This window comes from Tachyglossus aculeatus (assembly GCF_015852505.1).
Source record: "Tachyglossus aculeatus isolate mTacAcu1 chromosome 12 unlocalized genomic scaffold, mTacAcu1.pri SUPER_6_unloc_4, whole genome shotgun sequence".
NCBI classification, from domain to species: domain Eukaryota; kingdom Metazoa; phylum Chordata; class Mammalia; order Monotremata; family Tachyglossidae; genus Tachyglossus; species Tachyglossus aculeatus.
In genome coordinates this window covers 5678515-5689196 of record NW_024044831.1, presented here as the reverse complement: position 1 = coordinate 5689196, position 10682 = coordinate 5678515, and positions in this window count along the sequence as shown.

Below are 10682 nucleotides of genomic sequence, written 5' to 3'. Positions count from 1 at the left end.
CAGGTATTGACCACAGTGCTATGGGTAATGTAATGAAAAGGTGAACCGTCTAGGAAGAAGGGTGGGAATGCAGAATTCACATGCCAAATTATCAAAAAAAAAAGAGGGATTCTGACAGTTGGGTGGGTTGAGGATTCTTTTTCATTAATTTGGTAAGAATCCTACTGTATGATTTATCACCAGTGTTAACGTATTAGCCAGTTTTCCTGTGGCTGTTAGAGCAGCTGCTACAGTCCATGAGAGATAATGGCGTAGCAGATAGAATATGGCTGAGGGACATGGGTCCCTCATGAACATGGGTTCTAATTCTGGTTCTGCCACATGTCAGCTGCGTGAACTTGGTTAAGTCACTTCACTTCTCTGTGCCTCAGTTACCTCATCTTCAAAATGGGGATTGAGACCGCAAGCCCCAGGTGGGAGAGGGATTGGGTCCAACCTGACTTGCTTGTATCGACCCCAGAGCTTAGTACAGTGCCTGACACATAAGTGCTTAGCAAATTGCACAATTATTGTTGTCATTATAATAAATCAATCATTAGGGTTTTTTTAGTCCCTACTTTCAATAAAGCATTACACTGAGCCTTGGGGATACTGCAGTAGAGTTAGAAGATTGAAGCCCAGGTTTAAAGGCTTTTGTGCTCTAATGGAGAAGAAAGGCACAAAATAATTTACAGATAATAGGAAGAAGCCAGTGGAAATAAGACTATGTAAACAAGCAAGGGAGAAGATAGTAGATTATGTGAGAGGACCTGTTCAAAATAGTTATAGGTGCTTGTGAATGTATACATTTTGTTGTGGTGCACACGGGTTGGGCTGGTCATTGGGGAGATTGATCTGGAGAGCAGAAATATTTTTAAGGGAAACATCTTGAAGCAGGTAGAATTTCAGAACAGCATTCAACTTCTGATACGATGTAACAGTAATAATGTGCCTTAAGAATTTTACAAAGACTTTTTTTCCAAGAACATGCCTCATCTTTTCTTCAAACTGATTAACAGCGTTTGATGGTCACCTGAGATCAATCCTAGCACTAGGGTTAATTGGAGTGTCGGAAAAGAAAAGGTAAAAGTCATAGGAATAGAAGGATTTGGGAAAAAGACACCAATTGGAAGGACAAGATTAAAACCTGATTCCCATATACAATCAGCGGTACGTCAGAGGAAGTGATTGTATCTTAAGGGATAATAATCATAATAGCACTTGTTAGGTGCTTAGTATGTGCCAAGCACTGGAGTAGAAACAAGTTTTTCAGATTGAATATAATCCCTGACCAACATGAGACCCTCATACTCTTTATCCCTATTTTACAGATGAGGTAACTGAGACACGGAAACTTTAAGGGCTAAACCTAGAAATGAAGATGCAATAGAATCGATCAATTATCAGTATTGAGCATTTACTGTGTACAGAGCCCTGTACTAAGCACTAGGAGAGTACAATACAAAGGAAATGATAGATACATTCCCTGCTTATAAGAAGGTCTCTCTTACTTAGACTGCAAGCCCAATGGAACTTTGTCCATTGTGGGGAAAGGAGCGTTGCTACCATTCCCAGTGAGGCGTTAGCGTAGAGAAGACAGAGATGATACCTCTATCCAACTAGGCATCTTTAATCCCATTCCCTTCTGGAAGGGCTCAGCAGAAAATTGCAGGCCAAGCTATAGGGAACTGACTGCTTACCCAGTCCAGGTTTCAACACATCCTTTCCTTTTCATAATCCAGCCACCTGCTGATCCGGTCAACTCTAGCTCTCCCAGAGATGCTCCCATGGGGGCAAAACCTCATTAGTCTCTGGGCTAATTAGTAGGGTTCCCTGACTTCTCTGTGGTTCAGCAGGAAGTTGAAGTCATTCTCCAGTGGGACCTGTTTATGGCTTTTAGTCCCTCCTCCAATAGTCTATTCGTCTCCACCTCATGACCTGGTCCGCCTTCTTGGAGCCATATAGCATGTGGGGAGGGGCAGGGGGCACCCCCAAATCCCAAGGCACCGGGGAACACAGTGCTTGGATCAATCCCAAACTGTGATAGGGTCAGAGGTGTCCCTGGCTGGGGCTGAGGGAATCTCCATGACAACTCAGTGTCAGGGTATGTGTCTGGGAGCGGACCGTCGGGCCTGAGCTACGAGAGCCGGTGGGACAGCGGAGCCAGGACCCAGGATTGGCAAAGGGTGGTTAGCCAAACATACCGGCACCAGCCGAATACCACAGAGGTATCCCAAAACAGCGGCAGCCTCAGGCTTTTGGCAGATGCTAAAGGTGAGAGAGGATGATGAGGACAGGGGCATTGTCAGCAGGTCAGACCCCCCTCTGTGTGCTGCAGGACCGCCTTCGACCACACAGTCATAAACGTGGCTTGAATCCCCCTCCCCACACCTCAGAGCTCAACAGAAAATGTGTTTTGGAGTCAAGGATGGGAAGGAGCAGGAGGGGAAAACAGCCCTGTTAGAAGAGGCACTTTGTGCAGGTCTCCATGTCAGGAAAAGCCCAAGTCAAGGTTTAAGGGGAAGGGAGAGCAGGCATTTCATCCCCATTTTATAGATGAGGAAACTGAGGCCCGGAGATGTTAAGTACCTTCTCCAAGGCCACAGAGCAGAAAAGCAGCTGACCAAGATTAGAACCCAGATCCTCTGACTCTGAGAAGCAGCATGGCACAGTGAATAGAGCACAGGCATGGGAATCAGAAGGTCATGGTTCTAATCCCTGCTCTGCTGTCTATCTTGTTTTGTCTGCTGTGTGACCTTGGGCAACTCACTTCTCTTCTCTGGGCCTCAGTCACCTCATTTGCAAAATGGGGATTGAGACTGTGAGTGCTAGGTGGGACAGGGACTGTATCCAACCCGATATGCTTGTATCCATCCCAGTGCTTAGTACAGTGTCTGGCACAGTAATGGTAAGAGCCTACCAAATACCACAATTTTTATTATCATCATCATTATTATTTCCAGTAGGTCAACACTGCTTCTCAGTTGAACTAGGGGAATTCAGAGTAGTGCTAGCTGCTTAAAGAGCTAAAGAAAATGACCTCAGGTCCATTGGAAAGGTTAAAAACAAATGGTTACCACCAAACAGTGGAATCCTTTTATCATCAGAATGATAAGTTGTGCTCCTATCTGGGAAGAATTTACACAGGGGCAGAGTGCATCCACCATCATGGCCTAGTAGAAAGAGCACCGGCCTGGGAGTCAGAGGATCTAGTTTCCAACCCAGACTCCACCACTTGTCTGCTGTGTGACCTTGGGCTAGTCACTTAACTTTTCTGTGCCTCAGTTACCTCATCTGTAAAATGGGGATGAAGACTGTGAGTCCTATGTGGGACAAGACTATGTCTGACCTGATTATCTTGCATCTATTACAGCACTTAGTACAGTGCCTGGCACATAGTAAGTGTTTAACAAATACCATAATCATAATTACTACCTGACTTCTGGGGGCCCAACCAAACAGTAGAGACGCTATCCCCAAACCCTCTGTGCTTACCGTCCCTTTGCCCATTACTACAACCTTCACTGTCAATCAAGCAATGGTATTATTGAGTGCTTACTTTGTGCAGAGCACTATATTAAGCACTTGGGAAAGTATGATCAAACAAAGTTGCAATTACCAAACGATGGTGAAACTGCTCAGGTGAGATTGGCCTCTGAAGCTTCCTAACATCAATTTAGCATAATAAGTATTGGAATATACTAACAATATAAAATGGGTTCCTGGGAGACCTGGAGCTGTCTCATGTAGGCATGGAAATACCAAGTGGGGTATACTGTGCATAGAGCTAGGAAATTTTAACGCCTAATAATGCATCCTTTCTAGATTTCTCCAGCCATGGTAATGGCTATTGTCTTTCTGCAATATTGTCCTTTTATGCTTTATATTTACCGTTTCCAAACTCATTCATTTGTAGTTAATGATTATGAATAGAAGAAAAGCACTTTGTTTTGTACAATAATTATTGAGCTAAAGGGGTGATTAATGTAACGTTTCCCCTGCATTGCTCAGTTCACAATATGTCCATTCATCATGATAATAAATAGGAGGGAATATTCAGGGAATAGAGTGAAAAGAATTATAGCGGCTGGTATAAACACCCTTCTCCTTTATTAAAGCAAGAAACTGACTGAGCTCTTTTCTTCAATTACAGGATTAAAGTCAATACAGACTGAAGGATTTTGAAAAAGGAAAATCTCTAGGGGATGAGAACTCTACTAAATGCCACAGTTCAAAAACGTATTGCTCTTTTCTCATTCCAGCTTTTTTTCCATATCACAGTACCGTGAGTCAAAGATATTCAATCATTCAAGTTCCCCTGCTCTAATTGTGGACCAAAAAACTATGCATGAATTCTTCCTGACAGTAAATTATCATTATTTTCTTCTCCACCGTAAGTCAGATTTTGGTTTAAACAGTAGAAGCCTTATTTTACAGCTTAGATAGAATATAAGCTTACCTGTAGAATATTTTAATCGCTGGGGAGACTAGGATGTTTGTAACTGAGGACTCCTTACTTGGAGGAATGAGATTCTTACCTTCAAGATTCAATAATTCAAGTGTCTTGACATTGCTGCCCTGGCTAATTGATACTATTGCTTGTTTTTGCTGTAGTTCATTGTTTTCATTCAAGGAATGTGTCTACCGACCATTATGTAGTTATATTGTACTCTCCCAAACGCTTAGTATTCATTCATTCAGTCATATTTATTGAGTGCTCACTGTGTACCGCTAGGCAGCAGCAGCATGGGAGAGAGTCGAGGGCAGAGACTCAAGTTTACTGCGTGGAAGCAGGCAATGGTAAACCGCTTCTGGATTTTTACCAAGAAAACTCTATGGATCCACAACTGCAACGATTGCAGTTGGAGAGTGCGGCGTTCTGAGAGAGATCAATCATCAATCAATCAATCAATCGTATTTATTGAGCGCTCACTGTGTGCAGAGCACTGTACTAAGCGCTTGGGAAGTACAAGTTGTCAACATATAGAGACGGTCCCTACTCAACAGTGGGCTCACAGACTAGTAGGGGGAGACAGACAACAAAACAAAACATATTAACGAAATAAAATAAATAGAATTAATATGTACAAGTAAAATAAATAAAGAGTAATAAATATGTACAAACATATATACAGGTATATACATATATACCCTACTCACTACTCACTCACTACTCACTATTATTATTTTTTTAAGTGCTTACTGTGTGCCAAGCACCGTACTAAGCACTGAGGTAGATGCAAGATAATCAGGTCGGTCACAATTCCTAAATAGGAGGGAGAACAGATATTCGTCTGCCCCCGGAATGAACACGTCTGGTATCAGGGACTTCAGGGTGAGGCCTGCTACACAGTTAAGGATGAGTTGCAGTACATGGACAAGATTGGCCCATGGTGGTTCTTCAATCTGCATCCCTCTGTCACAATCTGATCCCATTTCCTCTTGTTGTGAGGCAACCTTCCATTTCTCATCTAGACCCCATCAACCTAGGAGTACGTCCCAGTTCTTCTGACTCCCAGGGATCACGCTGTTTCCACTAGGCCATGATGCTTCTTATGTGCTACCAAATAATTATGCCAAGACCCGTGTAAGGCTTGAACGTGACTTACATTTATAGAGAGGATCTAAAAGAGTCACTGAAGAATTATTCAATAGATAGGTATTAAGTAGACATTGCTGTAACTTGGGCAATTTGAGGGTTTCCAACGTGAGCTATAAAGACATTATTGGAAAAGAATGCCACTGCTTTCTAGTCGGTTCTAGTTTCTATCATACCTAATGAGATGGTTCAGTTTCCCTGAATGCAACAGGACAACAGTGGCAATGCTGGCCCGAGAAGAGTTTTAGCCCTTCTGGATGTAAGGGAAGAAAAAAGCCACTGATCCACATTAATGCAGCGTTAACATGTGTCCTAGATTTAGGGGCAAAAAAACCAGCTCGACCAATGTGCTCCTCTGGTTAAATGCATGAGAGATATGGAAGTGGAGGAATGACACATATTTCACTAATGGGAGTTACATTCTGTTAATAAAATGCTAATACAATGGGTGAATATTCTTCGAATTTGGAAATGTAAAAGACAATGACCAGAAGCTGTGAACTGAAGGTGACCAAATAAATAGGAAGAATTTCTACTTAGAAATGATGGAAACATTAGCAGATTGGGAGCAGGATGATTTCTGAGGCTAGAAATAAATCAAGTAAATGAGGACACTTACAAGCTTGCATTTGCAACACTTGAGGCATGTGGGTACAGGCTGGTTTAGGTCAATGAATATTCGAACTAGGTACCAGAGAAGTCCAACTGGGAATATCTGAGAGATAGAACTGGGGATTGGGATCCTCAAAGTAAGAACACTGTAATTGGCTATGAGGGAAGAGTTAAGCATTTAGTACGGTGCTCTGCACACAGTAAGTGCTCAATAAGTATGATTGAATGATTGATCAAACCAGTAAATCAATGAAATCAAGTTAGGTTAATATCAATAACGTTTAATGAGCATGTATTGAAAAACTGCTCTGTGTCTAGCAGTATACTAAATTCCTGGGACAGTGCAATAGAAATAGAACTGAAGTGGTATATTTTAACTGGACAAGAAGACTAGCATAGCCTGGCTAGAGGACAAGGGAATGGCTTCATATCCAATTTCAGGCCCCAGTTTTCTATGGCTGTAGGAATATGACTGTAAACTCCTCCTTCATTTTGCAAGCTCTTTGTGGGCAGGGAAGTTGTCGACACACTCTGTTGTAGAGTACTCCTCCAATTTCCTAGTACAATGCTCTGTGCACAGTAAGCACTCAATAAACAGCACTGGTTAATTAAGCACCTGCTGGGTGCAAAGCCAGAGAAACAACATGGCTAGGGAGTCAGAAGGACCTGGGTTCAAATCATGACTCTGCCACTTGTCAGCTGTGTGACCTTGGGCAAGTCAATTAACTTCTCTATGCCTAAAGTCTTTCATCTGCAAAATGAGGATTAAGACTGTGAGTTCCTCAGGGCAGAGGGACTGCGCCCAACCTGATTAGCTTGTACCTACTCCAGCACTTATAACAATAATAATGGTATTTGTTAAGCACTTACTATGAGCTAAGCAATGTTCTAAGCGCTGGGGAGGTTACAAGGTGATCAGGTTGTCACATGGGGAGCTCACAGTTTTAATCCCATTCTACAGATGAGGTAACTGAGGCACAGAGAAGTGAAGTGACTTGCCCAAAGTCACACAGCTGACAGTTGGCAGAGACGAGATTTAAACCCATGACCTCTGACTCCAAAGCTCGTGCTCTTTCCACTGAGCCACGCTGCTTCTCTTTGTACAGTGCCTGCCAAATAGTAAACATTTAACAAACAGTATTCTTTAAAAGCCCAAAACTAAACTCACAGGAAGCACAACAGGAGCATAACACATTCTCTGCCCACTGGGACCTTACTTTCTAAAAGGGGAGACGGGAATACCAATAGTTATAAGCAGTGGAATCAGAATAAAGAAATGTAATGTTCAATCAACTGCACAACTATAGAGGAGTGCTGGGGATGGCAATAAATAAAAGGCAGGAGTGCTAACCTCCAGCCAATCAATGCTATTTATTGTGTGCTTAACTCTATGTGCAGAGCACCGTACTTAGCACTTGGGAGAGTACAGTAGAGTAGGTAGATGCGATAGAGGTGCTTAGGAGCACCTGATTGTCTGGAAAGGCTTGTATGTAGTCTGCAGTTTGAAGGAAATGGAGACATATGGCTCTTACAAAAAACTCTGGCTGCCTCACCAGGGCAGGGGAAGACTAGCAAAGGACTTAACAAATTAACCTCTCAGACGAATACACAATCTGTCAGTCAGAGCCAGGCACGGGGCTGGGTGTTTTAGGGGACATAAAGACTAAATAACATAGGAAGCCCTAAATGAACAAAGTCAAAAAATCCCCCCAAGCATATTCTAACGGGAGCAACTTATGGCTTTCTGATCTTCGGGAAAATATAATGTTGTCAACTGCCACATGGAGAGAGGGATCGCTCCTTGTTTGCCTGGGAGACTTCCTTGGAACCTGATGTTTTCTACTGACATTGGAAACCATCGTGCCTGAAGTGAGAAGGGCATATTCTCATCACCCTGTGTGAAGTTTCACTATGGAAATGATATCTCAGTTTAGTGGATAGTGGGTACAGCATAGGCCTAGGACTCAGAAGAACCTGGGTTCTAATGTCGTGTCTGCTGTGTGACCTTGGGCAAGTGATTTAACTTCTGTGGGGCTCTGTTACCTCACCTGTAAAATGAGGATTAAGAGTGTGAACCTCATATGGGACTAGGACTGTGTCCAACCTGATTGACTTGCACCTACTCCATTGCTGAGAACAGTACTTGGCACATAGTAAGCACTTAACAAGTACCATAATTATTGTATATGGTACCCTAAGCAAAAACAGAAGTTGATTTGTCCAAGAACACCGACCTGATACAAGAAAGATCTTATAACTCTTAGGCAGGCAGTTTCTGCACTGCCTGCTGTAACAACCTGTTATTATGGTATTTGCTAAGCACTTACTATGTGCCATTCATTCATTCATTCATTCATTCAAGCATTTATTGAGCGCTTACTGTGTGCAGAGCACTGGGAAGTACAAGATGGCAACACATAGAGACGGTCTCCACCCAACAACGGGCTCACAGTCTAGAAGGGGGAGACAGAAATGACACAAAACGTGGACACGTGTCAAGTCATCAGAATAAACAGAAGTAAAGCTAGATGCACATCATTAAGAGCAGGGTAGATAAAAGATAATTGGGTTGGTCATAATCCCTGTCCCACATAGGGCTCACAGTCATAATCCCCGTTTTACAGATGAGGTAACTGAGGCACAGAGAAGCTAAGTGACTTACCCAAGGTCACCCAGCAGACAAGCGGCGTAGCCAGGATTAAAACTCAAGTCGTCTAACTGGTAGGCCCATGCTCTTTCCAGTAGGCAACACCACTTTTCTATTTTTCATTTTGTTTTGAAAACCAAGTGATCTCTCAAGTCAACAAAATCACTTCTTTTTGTTTAAAAATTATGAAGCATATGTTTGAAGTACAGAAAAAAGTTCACCTTCATTCTTCTAGATTGTGAGCCCACTGTTGGGTAGGGACCGTCCCTATATGTTGCCAACTTGTACTCCTCAAGCGCTTAGTACAGTGCTCTGCACACAGTAAATGCTCAATAAATACGATTGAATGAATGAATGAATGAAGATGATGAAGCAGCATGGCTCAGTGGAAAGAGCTCGGGCTTGGGAGTCAGAGGTCATGGGTTCGAATCACGCCTCCCTCACATGTCTGCTGTGACCTTGGGCAGGTCACACAACTTCTCTGTGCCTCAGTTCCCTCATCTCTAAAATGGGGATTAAGACTGTGAGCCCCACATGGGACAACCTCATCTCCTTGTATTCCCCCCAGCACTTAGAACAGTGCTTTGCACATAATAAGCGCTTAACAAATACCAACATTATTATTATTATTATTATTATTATGAAGATAATAGCGATTATACTACTAATAATAGTAGAGCTTACTCTATACGAAGTAGTGCTTTAAGTGCTAGTGCAGATACAAGATAAGCAGAGTGGATACCTTCCCATCCCACACGGGGCTCTCATTCTAAGCAGGAGGGTGAACAGATATTTTACAGATGAGGAAACTGAGACACAGAGAAATTAAATTCATTCATTCAATCGTATTTATAGAGCGCTTTCTGTGGGCAAGTCACACAGCACCGCAGACAGTAAATGACTGGCCAAAGGTCACATGATGATGATGATGGCATTAATTAACACTTACTATGTGCAAAGCACTGTTCTAAGCGCTGTGTAGCAGGCAAGAGGCAGAGCCAGGATTAGCACCCAGATTCTCAGACTCCCAAGCCCGTACTCTTTCAATTAGGCCATGCGGCTTATTGCTAGAAAAGGCATTCCTTTCAATTGGATTATTTTACCAACTAAAAGGCATCGAATTGGCCCATACTACACTCATGTTTATACAGCTATTGAGTCCTCTGAGAGAATGTGAAAATAAGAGCAAAGCAAACACTCTAATTAGGGGCCTAAGGGGCTGATTGAGGAGGAAAGATTAAGAGAACTAAATATGTAGAGTTTGGCTAAATGGTAACCAAAGAGGAACATGATGGCTGCTTTAAAAAGACACTGCAGACTCTCAGCACCAGAAGGGAGAGGGAGGAAATTTAAGGTAGTACCAAAGGGATTATTAACTCCGCAAAGTTGAATTCAATTTAAACTTTTCCAGAGCTTGGAATGAGACAACCCCTTTGTGAACCAAATGGGTTCCAAGAACTTTGGTCAAAATTACAGCAGCATTTCACATCTGTGGATCATCTTCACAAAAGTTTGTCTAGATCTGTGGCCAACACTAAGCAAGCAAGCTTTCGTGTGTGTGTGTGTGTGTGTGAGAGAGAGAGGGAGAGAGAGAGAGAGAGAGAAAGAGTGTGTGTGTGATATTGTGTGTGTGTGTGTGATGTGTGTGTGTGTGTGTGTGTGTGTGTGTGTGTGTGTGTGTGTGTGTGTGTGTGTGTGTGTGTGTGTGTGTAATTTCCATTCCCTACCCTGGGCCAATTTTACCTTTTTATCTGTGTTTTCCTCTTTTGTTGTGTAACTTTTCTTCTTTTGTGCTGGTAATTTCTGTACATCTTCCCTCCCTGCTGTGGGCTCGTCTGCCTCCCT